The following is a 12,115-nucleotide window of genomic DNA, read 5'->3' on the forward strand; positions in this document are numbered from 1 at the left end:
TAAACCTCTTTCTATAATTACTATGACAATAAGTAGGCGGGAAAATGATCAAACTGTAATAATTAATACAATGTAACATGTATTTAACACATTCATTGTGGGTGTGCAGTCATTCCTAAATAGGTCTTTTGGTAATTAAATTCTACACCTGACATGTCTTTGTAGGTTATTTACGTATGTACTCCTACCTACCTGTCTCAAGATTCAAGAAGGTACTCTATGTAGCTACCTACTTTACTACGTACCTATATTCATTCATCCGTGTACTTATTATATTTAGACTATTCACCTTGCATACCCATGACCAAAGAAAAAAAATCTATGCACATGACGAAGATTTATATGAGACAAATTTTTAGTCATAAGAAATCATTATCACGCTTGACTTTCCACCTTTGGCAGGTTCTAATAGTTACAGAAACATGGCTACTGAGAAAACTCAAAGAGAAAATAGGCACCTACCAAAACAGCCTGATCCAGGAATCAAACTGTGATACCTACGCATTGAGAAAAGAGGAACATTACAGATATCTTAGGTATAGCTAATAATAAAAAACTACTTAATTAAATTCCAGTAGCTAGCAGGTACTTACCTAATAATATAATAAACAATCATGTCTTTCTCTTGATATACAAGTTCTTATATCGGGTGTGTCGTTCACAATCACATTAAATCATATCGCATATACTTTATGATATTCTATGGCGCATTGTAAAAAAAATAACCTAATCCATTCAGTGGTTTAACCACAGGAGTCATTTTTCGTTTTTATAATTTACAACATTATGTGTAAAGCAGAGATAAAGTTAGGAGTATCGTATGTTTTGATCAGTTGACAGCTGTCAGTTTTCAAGGGAGAATTTCAGTTGTTTGTAATGACTGACTTTTATATGGTGTTCTAATTTTTGCACATTTTTATTCCATTTACTTTGTTTGAAAAAAACATTTTTTTATTTTTACGTATTTTTCTTTTATCTTTGTGTTAATCGACATATATTAACCAGTATATTAACGCATTTAATTTAAAGTGATTATGAACGACACACCCGATATATCTAACACTTAAAATCTACTCTACCTGAGAGTCAAACGTAATTATCTAACATCTGATCACTAAACGAACAAAGCATACCTATCTTATTTTTTTTTTCTAAAATATGTTTTTATTTAGACATCAACAACTACTTAACATGCGGTAAAAATAGAGCTGAAGTACTTTTAAAAGTACTTTTTTATACTTTTAAAGTACTTTTTTATCTGAAAATAATTAATTAGATGTAAAAAATTGTGTGGTTCAGTAAAACAAGTTATACAACTTAATTACTAACGGCTTCAATCTAATTATCCAAACACTTTAATTTGTCCGCAATCAAATAAAACCAAATCAAAGATCATAAGGGTCATTTCTCAATTAAGTTCACAGAATCACTTATGTACCTTTTATTTACTATTTTGTCACCAATAGGAACCGATTTAGGACTTCCGTAGGCGCTTACCCTGGATGAGTCATTTTAGACCTTGACTACTAGTGCATTACGTAGGAAATCCTGGAGCAAGGATAATACGATAGCCCCTCGATAGTGCTGTGTGAATACGTCTCCGCTCAACGTAGTGGTATACGTCGGAACGAAGCAAAATACGTTTTTACTCAGTAATAACAGTGAAGCTACACGGACCGCGCGCCTTTCCTCTCGCGTGCCGCGTAAACGTTTACGTTAACTTAGAAAAACTTTTAAAAAATCGTAACCAGTTTATTATCGCAGACTGTACCGTGGAAGTGTTGTATTAAAATATATAAAGGAACTCTACGTATATACAGCTGTTATCTCTCAGCTTAATTCGATAATTCACTCAGCTGTCATTTGTTTTGATTAGGAAACGCCAACGTGCGTTGCCGGCCGGTCATCCATATCAGGTATGTGCAAACTGTTAAAATATGTATTGTTCAGAAAAAGTGCCAGGTACAATAATACTGAAATACGGAAAATGTTGACAACTCATAATCGAAGTAATAACTTAGTTATAACTTGATTTCAAAGGAAAATCCTTTGAAAAGTACTCAGATGAAATCTCCAGAAATTATTGTGGTTCTTAAAAGTTATTTATGTAACCGTTGTTGTATATTTTTACACGTTTTTCTGAGTTTGCTTTGGTATTATTACCGGTGTAGCGCCTAAGTTAAAATAAATTGAAAACATTATAAAACAATTTTACGGCATTTCAAACAGTAAAACGCATTTTGTAAATCGGCTCTAGCAACAATAAATAGCATAGAGTATTCTGCAATAAATATGTAGGTACCTATTTATTTATTTGTTAAATAAACTTACGCTTTCTATGCACGAGATATTTTATTCTATTGTATTGATAATGTAGGCACGTGCATTAATTCCGAACGTCTGTAAATAATGGTTTTTTTTCCATTGATATTTACGATATAAGTTCTACATCTAAAATGAAACAATAAAAACTCTTCTTCTTCTTGCCCTGCTCTTAAAAATTAAGTCTAAAAAACTACAGAATCTATTTTACGAAGATTATTTACTTCTTGATTTCTTCATTAATCAGGCCCATTTTATGCGGCAAAACGAAAACTGATAAATTGTAAGTTCTGTGAAAACTTCGCTCGTGTGTTTAAACTTTGACTAGGTCATTGTCCGGGCAGCATTCACACAAATTACACTAAATAATTAATTGTAGGATCGTTGCAGGTCAGGTATTATCTGCTATTTATCGACAAAACGCTATTAACTGAATTTTGTTTGAGTAACCAGTAATTCAAATGAAGTTTTTAACCTATGTAAGGAATTAAAACAATCGAATGAATAATTAACGATAAATTCCTGTACAAACGTAATTAGGTACAAACTGTTTTATAAAAATAGCAAACCATTGACAATTAGAATAATTTATTAAACCTGTTTTCCTCCTGATATTTTTCTATCGATAACACCTACATATAGGGACAAGTTCCCGCGCAAAAGTTTCATAATATTCTATTCTCTATGTATAAGTAAGGTTACCAGTAAAACCAGCAAGTTATGTGGCATTTAAAAATTAGGTACTAATAAATCACACAGTTTGTGTTTACTTTTGATAGTATATCCACTCGTATTTTACCAGCTGTTTTTAAATTTATTAATAAGAGTAAATAACGCGGCCACAAACAGATATTTTCGTTACAACTTGAACCTGAAACAACTTTTAAAAGACGTATAATTACGTCATTTAGATTTATTGACACGAAGTACCTACTAAATTACATTACACAAATGTTAATTGTTTGGAATCTTTTACAAAATATTCGTGCTTAGAAGTTATTTGTTGCCCCTCTTAAATTGTGGCCTAAGTTTTGTAGTACTAGTAGTAGTAGCCTTAAAGAAATCATGCATTATCAGGATAGTAAAAAACCTAATATGCAGTTAAAATCGTCAATCAATTACCTAACAAAGGTGGCAAACCTTTGATTAGTAACACTGACAGAAAGTTAATTCATAAGTTGACGAAGTCCACGAAAGAAACTAAAAAAATAGAATATACTAAATGCTCGAAAATATATTATATCTCTACCTATAATAAAATGAAATTAATAACGACAGCAATCCATTAAGAAATAAACTAACATTAAAATTTGCAAGAGTACTGATCTGACAGATCGTTCTAATCTTTTAAGATTTCGCAACTAGCCAGTTTAGTGGTCTACATTCCTTACTCGCATCTTTCGACTTAAGAAGGTATGTTGCACTAAGATCTACTAAAAAGCTGTGTTGATTGCAAAATTGTTTGCAAAGATCAATCTCATGAATCGTGTGAATATTTTACTACCATTTTGCTTAAAACAAAGTCAGTATTTGTGTATTTATAAACTTTAAAAAGAGGTATCAAAACTTTTTTGTAGCATAAATAGTGTCAGGTTTTTTTTTAATTCTATGGGAAAACCGAACTACATTTCGCAGAACTTGCGTGTGGACAATCTAATAACATTGAGCGAATCAAATTGCAAAATAATGTAACACAAATAACCTGTTCGAATTTAATACCCATGTAGACACTGGTTTTATATCTAAATGCAATGTACTTTAGTCAAGACAGGTACGTAGGAACTAATAATATTTATTCATTTATTTGCATATCAACAAGTGTAATATAACTTAGAACTACAATTATCGGGTATTTACGAAGGTAAGCTGTTATAAGGATATCAGGAATGGTTGCAATATTTTATAAGATAGGTACTTGATAGAATAGTCCGGTCAGGTATTTTCCATTGAAAAACTGAACATCGATGGAGATAGATAAAGTTTTACAAACCTTTGTCGATTAGGCTGCCCTGAACTAACGGTTGAAAAAAAAATATTCGAGAGAACAATGTCCATATGGCTGTTTCCTGGAAAAGTAAGAGAGATTTTTTACAAAGTTTTGCATGTGTTACCTTCTTGGGGACTCATCACAGCATACCGATTTATTTATTTTTCTAAAGGAGAATTATTGATTTCTTGTCTTTATCTTATAGTTTGTCATTTTCCCTACTTTCTCTGAACATACGATAGTAATAATTGGCTTCTGCACTGGCCTTTTCAATATCCAGCTATTTCAACTTCTATATTTTGTCCTGATCACCACAGGAGATCTAAAATGACTACCATAAATAACGTGGAAGACATAATTTCAAGAATGTCTGGCCTTGCAGTAAAGAACAGGAAATAGCTCAATTAAACAGAACTTGTTCAAATTCGACATTGTTTTTTAAATAAAACTAACTTTTTACCCGACTAACAAGAAGGGTTATGATTTTAAATCTCGTTTAAAATAAAACTCGGGGATATATTTTCTAATACTTATTGTTTTAAGAGAAAGGATAACATTTTCAAAAGTTGATCCTATGTTGTTTTTAATTGGGTAATATTTAGCACCCCTGAAACAGTTTGGAATACAAGAGCATGTGCAGGAAAAGCAATGAATTTTCAGAAAATAAAATGTAGGTATATAGGTACAATGTATTCGTAGTTAAAAGTCGGTGCAGCTGAACAAAGTTATTTCCTTGAATTTGTGTGTATGAAGGATACCTACTGTTTACCTAAATAGTAAAAACTCTCTACCTACTTATAAAGCTGAAGAATCTGTTTGTTACCTTGATCGCGCTAATCTCATTAACTAGATACTGGACCGATATGAAAAATTCTTTCTTTCGATATCCCATGTATTCAGTAACGGTATAGGCTAATTTTTATAAACGTGTGTAGAGTGGTTCCCACGACACGTGGGTTAAAACGTTGGCGAAAGCTAAGACTCATACAGATACAGAAAAGCCTTGTTAATTTTAAGGTACTTTCCTTTGATGAAAATATTTGTGTCCAGTCATAGCTTCAGAAATAGTTTTAAGACCCACCAGTTACAAAGAAACCTCCTATACCTATTATGTTTATAGTAAAGTGTGTCAATAACCAATTCAATAGGTTACAAGGTGCATTTTGAACGATGGGAAAATACATTGTCTTACTGACTTATCATCTTCATAGATTTATTTTTCTCATGGTATTTTCTTAAGCTATTGAAGTAACTTACCTATATTACATAAACTCATCGCTTGCCGTAAGTACCTAAAGATTTTCCCTGAAAGTTCATTTGAAGTTAATTTTCTGTTGCTGTACCTATATTGATGCTACATTTAAATTCTTAAGTAGGTACGTAGATATTTATAAAGTAAAAGGTTAATAGAGTGCTTATTGGGTGGCTAAGCAAGCAAGCTGTAGTGGCATCTATAGCAAACTCCTCCTTGGTGGCCTGAAAAATGTATTCAGATCCCAGAACCTATAACAAGTATTGGGATACCCAGGATGTGTACGTCGACTAGTCAGTCACTTCAGGTTAAATACTGAAATCGGCGGCTGAGTAAAGTTATAAACTAGATTCGAATTAAATTAGTTAAGTTGTAGATTTGCTATAATCATGATGTCAAGGAAACTACTAATAAGGATACAGTATAATATAATATTCATAATACGCAGTATTACCCATAATACAATAGAAATACGGAGTTTCGTCACACAAAACAATATGTCATGTTGCATATAACGGAGCGTGATATTAGAATTTGTAACTTAACAAATTCAATTTAATAATAATAATAAATCGAATTCAACAATAAACATATAATTGAATTTTGATAACTTTATCGACAGTTTGCGGCATATGAATCGGACTATGCCTGAATATATAACTTACTGTAAGTATACATATATCTACATGTAAGAAATTATCAAACGAACTAAATGGTTTTTCGATTGAAACGAATGAAAAATTCATTAATGCATTGCAATTTCATCGGCCGACTATTCCGACGTATAATACCGTAAGAATAATTGGTTTTAGTTTATAAGCTAGCTTCGTTTGTTTCAGTAATGCCATTGCGTAATGAAAAGCATATAGCTGGTTACAATGGCACTCTGGCGCACTTATAAACACGATAGCTTGTTGTTTACAAATTGTTGCATTACTAGCAATTTCACGATCGTTCGATACATTTTGATTGTTCTAATTATTGGGATTTTCTTTCATTATGCTCTTAATTAGTGTTTCATCTCCCTATATTGACGGTTGAGTTCAAGTATTATTATGTTTAACTACATATATTGTCAGTGCTTGATGCTTGCGAGATGTGTGTTTGTGAAGGCACCCACGATTCAAGAGAAATGATATGAGTAGCTCTTCTACTCATATAATTTCTCTGTTGTTTTTATAAAAAGAGGTTACACGGTAATATCTGAAACCTTACAGTACGCCGGTATTGTTAAATTATACTGGCAATTAATAATTTAGGAGTTTTAGGTTCCAAAGCTAAATTGAAGTGATGGATTTAATCGCTTAGTGCATGTCCTTAACTATAAAAAAATATCTTGGTAAGAATGTAATTTTTTCGCAATAGAAACACACAAGCTCGTCAAACGTGACAAAACAAATGAATCCCTAATCACTCTGTATGTATCATTAACTGTGCATAATGACAAAGCGGTAATAATGGGGTTGCAAAGAAAACTGACTATTTTTTTCATGTTCTATTTCCGCTGAGAAAATTGTGGTGTCTATGGTACAATTAGACCTCCTTGGTAGCTGGCCACTTAGTATCGGATGACAAGCTACATTGAGGAGGAGAAAAGAGGTTTTAATTATCTAGTAAGTCCGATTATTCCTGGTTTCTGAATTGGAACATGTAAAAAGGTGTTATTTTGTTTTGTACAGTTTATTATTACAAACGAGGTAAGCTTGACACTATTCGCGGGTAAGGCCATGTTAGGGCATAATTACACTTGATCGTTGGCGCTCGGCTACCGGATGTGGGTGTATTTGAGGTAACGTTTAATTTCGCTCAATGTTAAACAAGGCTTGGGTTTTTTTTCCAGTATGTAGTTTTCGACATGTTGTTATAAACCTGCTGTTCATTATTTGTTCTGTCACAGCTGATGAACAGTGTATGCCGCTGATTTGCTCAGTAAATACCAGCTTGTACGTCATTTCGGTATCACAAATTACAAACAGTACATACTTCTGGTTACCATGGCAACCGTTAGCATAGCTTATAGTTTATGAGCAAGTGTCTTGTCCATGGTCCAAATGACAACCTCTTTTCATAAACTTCAACAAAAATTAACAATAACTTGTTGTTAATGAACTCTTGGCTTCAAAAGATCGTGTTCGAGTCAACAGCTCATGTTACTCATTGATTGCGAACGGCATTACAGTCATCAATGTTTAATGGTATCTCGTTTCAAGTATGATGCCATGAACTGGGTACACCAATAAATACTCCTTTGTCTGTTGCTAACTATTTAAGTTGGGACTCATTTCTTTCTATGCCTAATTTAAGATATCTTAATCTTAGGAAAATGTTACTACTGATTATCTGTAAAGATTAACGATGGTTTTCCAACTATAGTTATCGGCATGGATATTGAGCTCTCGGTGGAAGAGTGGGGATCGCTTTGCGCACTGTACACATAAGGTGAAGGTCAGGGCTCAATATCCCTGCCGATAACTTTACGTAGCTGTAAGTGCTATAAAGATTTTTCCGTCTGATTGACACACTGTCTGCAAGTTGACTATAATTTCATCTCAATAAAGTTTGCTACATAAGCAGCTTTTATTTAATAATAAATTAATATTAAAGTATACGTTTTCATGACGTAAAATATTAATTCTTGTTTTTGTTGATGCATGATTGATTTTAATTAACGCTCCATCTGGCAGGCGCTGCACTTATTTGAATACGGATTTATATTCGGTTGCTTTTATATAAGTATACATTTCGTTTTTGTTTTTAAAGGCTACTCGATTTTCTGGATTTTCTTTCAGGTAGTTTTTACTTTGTAAGTAGTTTTCCAGGAAACCGTTTGACATGAATTCTCCAAAACTTTTATTTTACTAAAAAACTCTATAAGGATGTTGCAATATTTTTGCAGAATATGATAAATGTCTTCCATTTGTATCTGTCCAGATTTAGCAAACAGTCAAACACAGACCAAAACTGGTATTCTAGGCAAAGTTGTCGAGCTACACGTTAAAAGTTAGACGAAAGCGATTACGATACTACTTACACAATTAGCAGGCAGGTGTTTGACTTAACAATGAACGACAATGTGCGAACTGCAAGGGTTTTGTCACACCCGTTTGTTACGCGGTTTCTAAGAGCGCGTGTATGTATGCTAAAAACCTAGCAATACCGGACATTGTGAAGTCAAATAAATGTGATTATTGTATTACTTAGTAGCGATTTTCTTCTTTTGTTTTTTTTATGATTGGTTCGTCTTTATTTGACACGTGACGATAGAACGTTCATTCTTTTGTTTCCGCGTCGAGACTAATCGCCTAACGATCTAATCATAATTTCTTTGAATAGCTACCTACTTATGTACCTCTTAGCAACTGGCAGGATTATGCCAGCTACTCTAAAGTTAGAAGTCACGCATATCAACAACAAAATAGTGTTATTGTGTAAGTAGTAAATAGCGAAAAGTAGTCAGACGTCGACTGCCAAGTGGCAAGACATCGTAGGTAGCTGCAAATTGCACGATGATTGCTCAACCATTATAAAATTACCAACCAACTGGTTAAGGGCTATTTCCTTATCTAAAATTGTTTATGTTTAATATTTTAATGTCAAATTACTTGAGAATTCTAAAGATTTTAATCATTCGATAGTTGTTAGTTTCGATATTCATCGACTTATAAATCTGCAATGATAAATATCTGTTGCCAAATTCATGGGTGTGCAATGTTTCCATAGAGTAGCTTAAAACCTTAAAACCGATGAAAAGATTCGCAGTTGTAATCATAGCCATAAAAAAGATTTGATTCAGCCTAGCTGAAATAAAATAACTATTATTTAACAAAAAAGGCAATAACTTAGGTAGGTATTTCTCTATTATACAATAGTAGCGTAAATTGACAAAAAGAAAGTTTCATTGGGTCAGATTCGGTACGAATTTTGTGGTCACGGTCAACTGGTTGGTGATAGACTAGTATTGCCCGCGGCTTTGCTGGCTAATAATAAGTTACTTTAATGAGCAAATGTTTATGAAAAGATTTACTATGATCTGTTAGGCAATCATTCGATTTATTTAAACTTTCAGTCATCATTGCAATTACTTGTCTATAGTATCTTTTTCTTTCATTTCGTTTGTATTGTATTGCTTAATCGTTTTAGCCCTTACAATAGTCGTCACGATTGGTTGCTTGCACAGATTATTTTGTTTGTTACTGCAACAGATTCTGGGAAATAAATGTGACACATTTTATATTACTTAACTATGATCTACGAAGTTATCAACATTACCTTAACCAGCTGTAATAGGTAGTAACGATTACAATAATGTTTATATACGTCAACGTTCGTCTTTATGTCAATTCATTGAACTGACGTTTTTACGCTGAACATCGCGTGCGTCGATTACGTTAACGCCTCGTGGATTGCGGGCTCTTCCGCAGTATAACGCGATGCTTCAATTTTAGGACTAATCGGCTCTTACATCAGATGTAATGATTATAAGAACGGTGTTTTATGACGGGTTTTTGATCGCTTTGTAATCGAGGGCCCATAGGTGCTGGCTAATATTTTTGAGCCTTCATCAGGCTGTAGTATTGATATGTCAGCAACACGCAACGAAAGTATCTCTAGTTAGGAATGTTGTAATATTTGTATTTTCTTAAAGAAACCTACCAAAATTGACAACGCAATCGGATAAGATGTCAATATCGAAAATTACAGTATTTACATAATGGTTTTCTTTATCAGTCGAATATATTACAATCGGAACTTTAAAACTGGGATTTGCAAAGGATGACGCAATTCAAAAATATCAGTAGGTAGAAAGTATCATAATGAACTTCCGTCAATTCTGGATGCCTGGTAATTGACATCACCTGTTTCATTGTTGTACTGTTGCATTTGTATGGCAGACGTCAATCATATTGCTAAGTAAACTATCAATGAGTGTCACATACCGAGATGTTTCCACAACAAAAAAGAGCTCTGCCTCATTAGGACGCCAATGGCGACGTAGCCAAGCAGTTAATATTGAAATGTATGGTACCTAACCCACTTGGCCACGGTTTGGCAACGTCACCAAATTGGAAGCGTGGCCACGAGCTACAGTTCTCTACGTGGCTACTGGACACTCTGGCAGCTTGGTGAAGATGCCACGATTGCCACTACAATGTACACGGTACAGTGCACCTCGCTCGCTCAGTCGCTAGTGTGGTCGCCAGTCAGCGTGGGATTTCTTCAGCTACGATCATTGATATACAAAAACCCAATGGCGACAATGTAAAAAATTGACTGTCGAGCCGCCATGGCCCCTCGACTTGGCGCCCTATGGATGCCAAGAAGTTGCCAGGCCAGCGCACTGACGACGTCGCCATTGCGTCTCAATGAGGCAGAGCTCTAAGAAAAAGCCCAAAACATTTGCTAAACAAGACGAATCTCAAAAACCTCAGCCCCGTTGTCAGAGACACATCATAAAGTGTGGCCTCCATTAAGTTAATCGCTATACGTTACGTGTTTAGGCTGTTTTAAACCTGTTTACGTACGTGACATTATTTTAGTTCATTTGTGTCTGTATTTTTAGTTACTATAGTGTGAGATATGCGAAGCATTTGCCCTCGAAGTTAACTTGGTATGAAATAGCACGTAAGTCAAAGAGCTTGGTTGTAATGCGAACGCACGAGTGGTGCGAATGAACGATTTTAATTGTTGTGGGTTTCAAAGTACTTATTGGGGTTTTTGATTCGTTGACGACATGCGTCCTTGATATTTTGAAGATGATGTAAGTAGTGTTATCACTTCAGCTTAATAAACGTTCTAAAGATATTTCATATTTACCCAGTTACTTATAGTCATGATATTTTTTTACTCCAATATTATGGCAAGAATATGCCACAAGACCACAACGGGAAGTCAGAATTGAGTTTTATTCGCAAGCTCTATAACCGAAGCCAATTTGCGTAAATTAGTAAAATTGTGTTCTTGTCTTCTCAAACTGGTTCTATAAAGTCTAGTTACACGGTTGTTTTTTCCTGAACAAAAACGTCTTAGAAACAAAAATCCCATTACGATGTCCGTAACAAATCACGTAATAAGCAAAGAGGCAGTTAATGAATCGGCCACAGTCTCTTTTTAGAGGCTTCAATATTCTGCTAGACTTTACGGTTGTTTCAAATGGATTGTCTGCTCACAGCGTGTGGGAAACACTAAATTAGAACTTGGATAAAAAAACTGGATTAAGCAATTTATGTAGTATCCAGCAAACGCAAAATTTACAGGCTTCTCAGTAATCTGAATTTTAGAGTGAGTGGCGCTGCTTCTCCGAAATAGAAATAGTAATGAATAAGCCACAACACGAACAAACACGACATTTCTAAATTGAATATTAAATAAACTGTTAAATTTCCAATAAATCGAGGAATATTGGGTAACTCTTGGAGATTTTTAAAATTGTTTTTACCACTTTTATTTACTAGTATTTTTCCTATTCTAGTATTGTTAATGATAAAAAGTGCTCCACACAAGAAACAAATATCTACAATTTTAATATGCATGAGAATTAAAATGTCAGTATCGGT

General features: G+C 33.9%; 1 protein-coding gene across 1 annotated transcript in view; it reads left to right on the plus strand.

Moving 5' to 3' along the window:
• The first annotated feature begins 1,651 nt into the window (after window positions 1-1,651).
• Window positions 1,652-12,115, plus strand: part of LOC110377663 (extracellular serine/threonine protein CG31145) — a 91,279-nt gene continuing 80,815 nt past the window's right edge. The window contains exon 1 of the mRNA XM_064037933.1: window positions 1,652-1,916. The gene's annotated coding sequence lies outside the window, so the exon portion shown is untranslated. The remainder of the gene's footprint in view (window positions 1,917-12,115) is intronic.

The sequence above is a fragment of the Helicoverpa armigera genome, chromosome 2 (assembly GCF_030705265.1).
Source record: "Helicoverpa armigera isolate CAAS_96S chromosome 2, ASM3070526v1, whole genome shotgun sequence".
Classification (NCBI taxonomy): Eukaryota; Metazoa; Arthropoda; class Insecta; order Lepidoptera; family Noctuidae; genus Helicoverpa; species Helicoverpa armigera.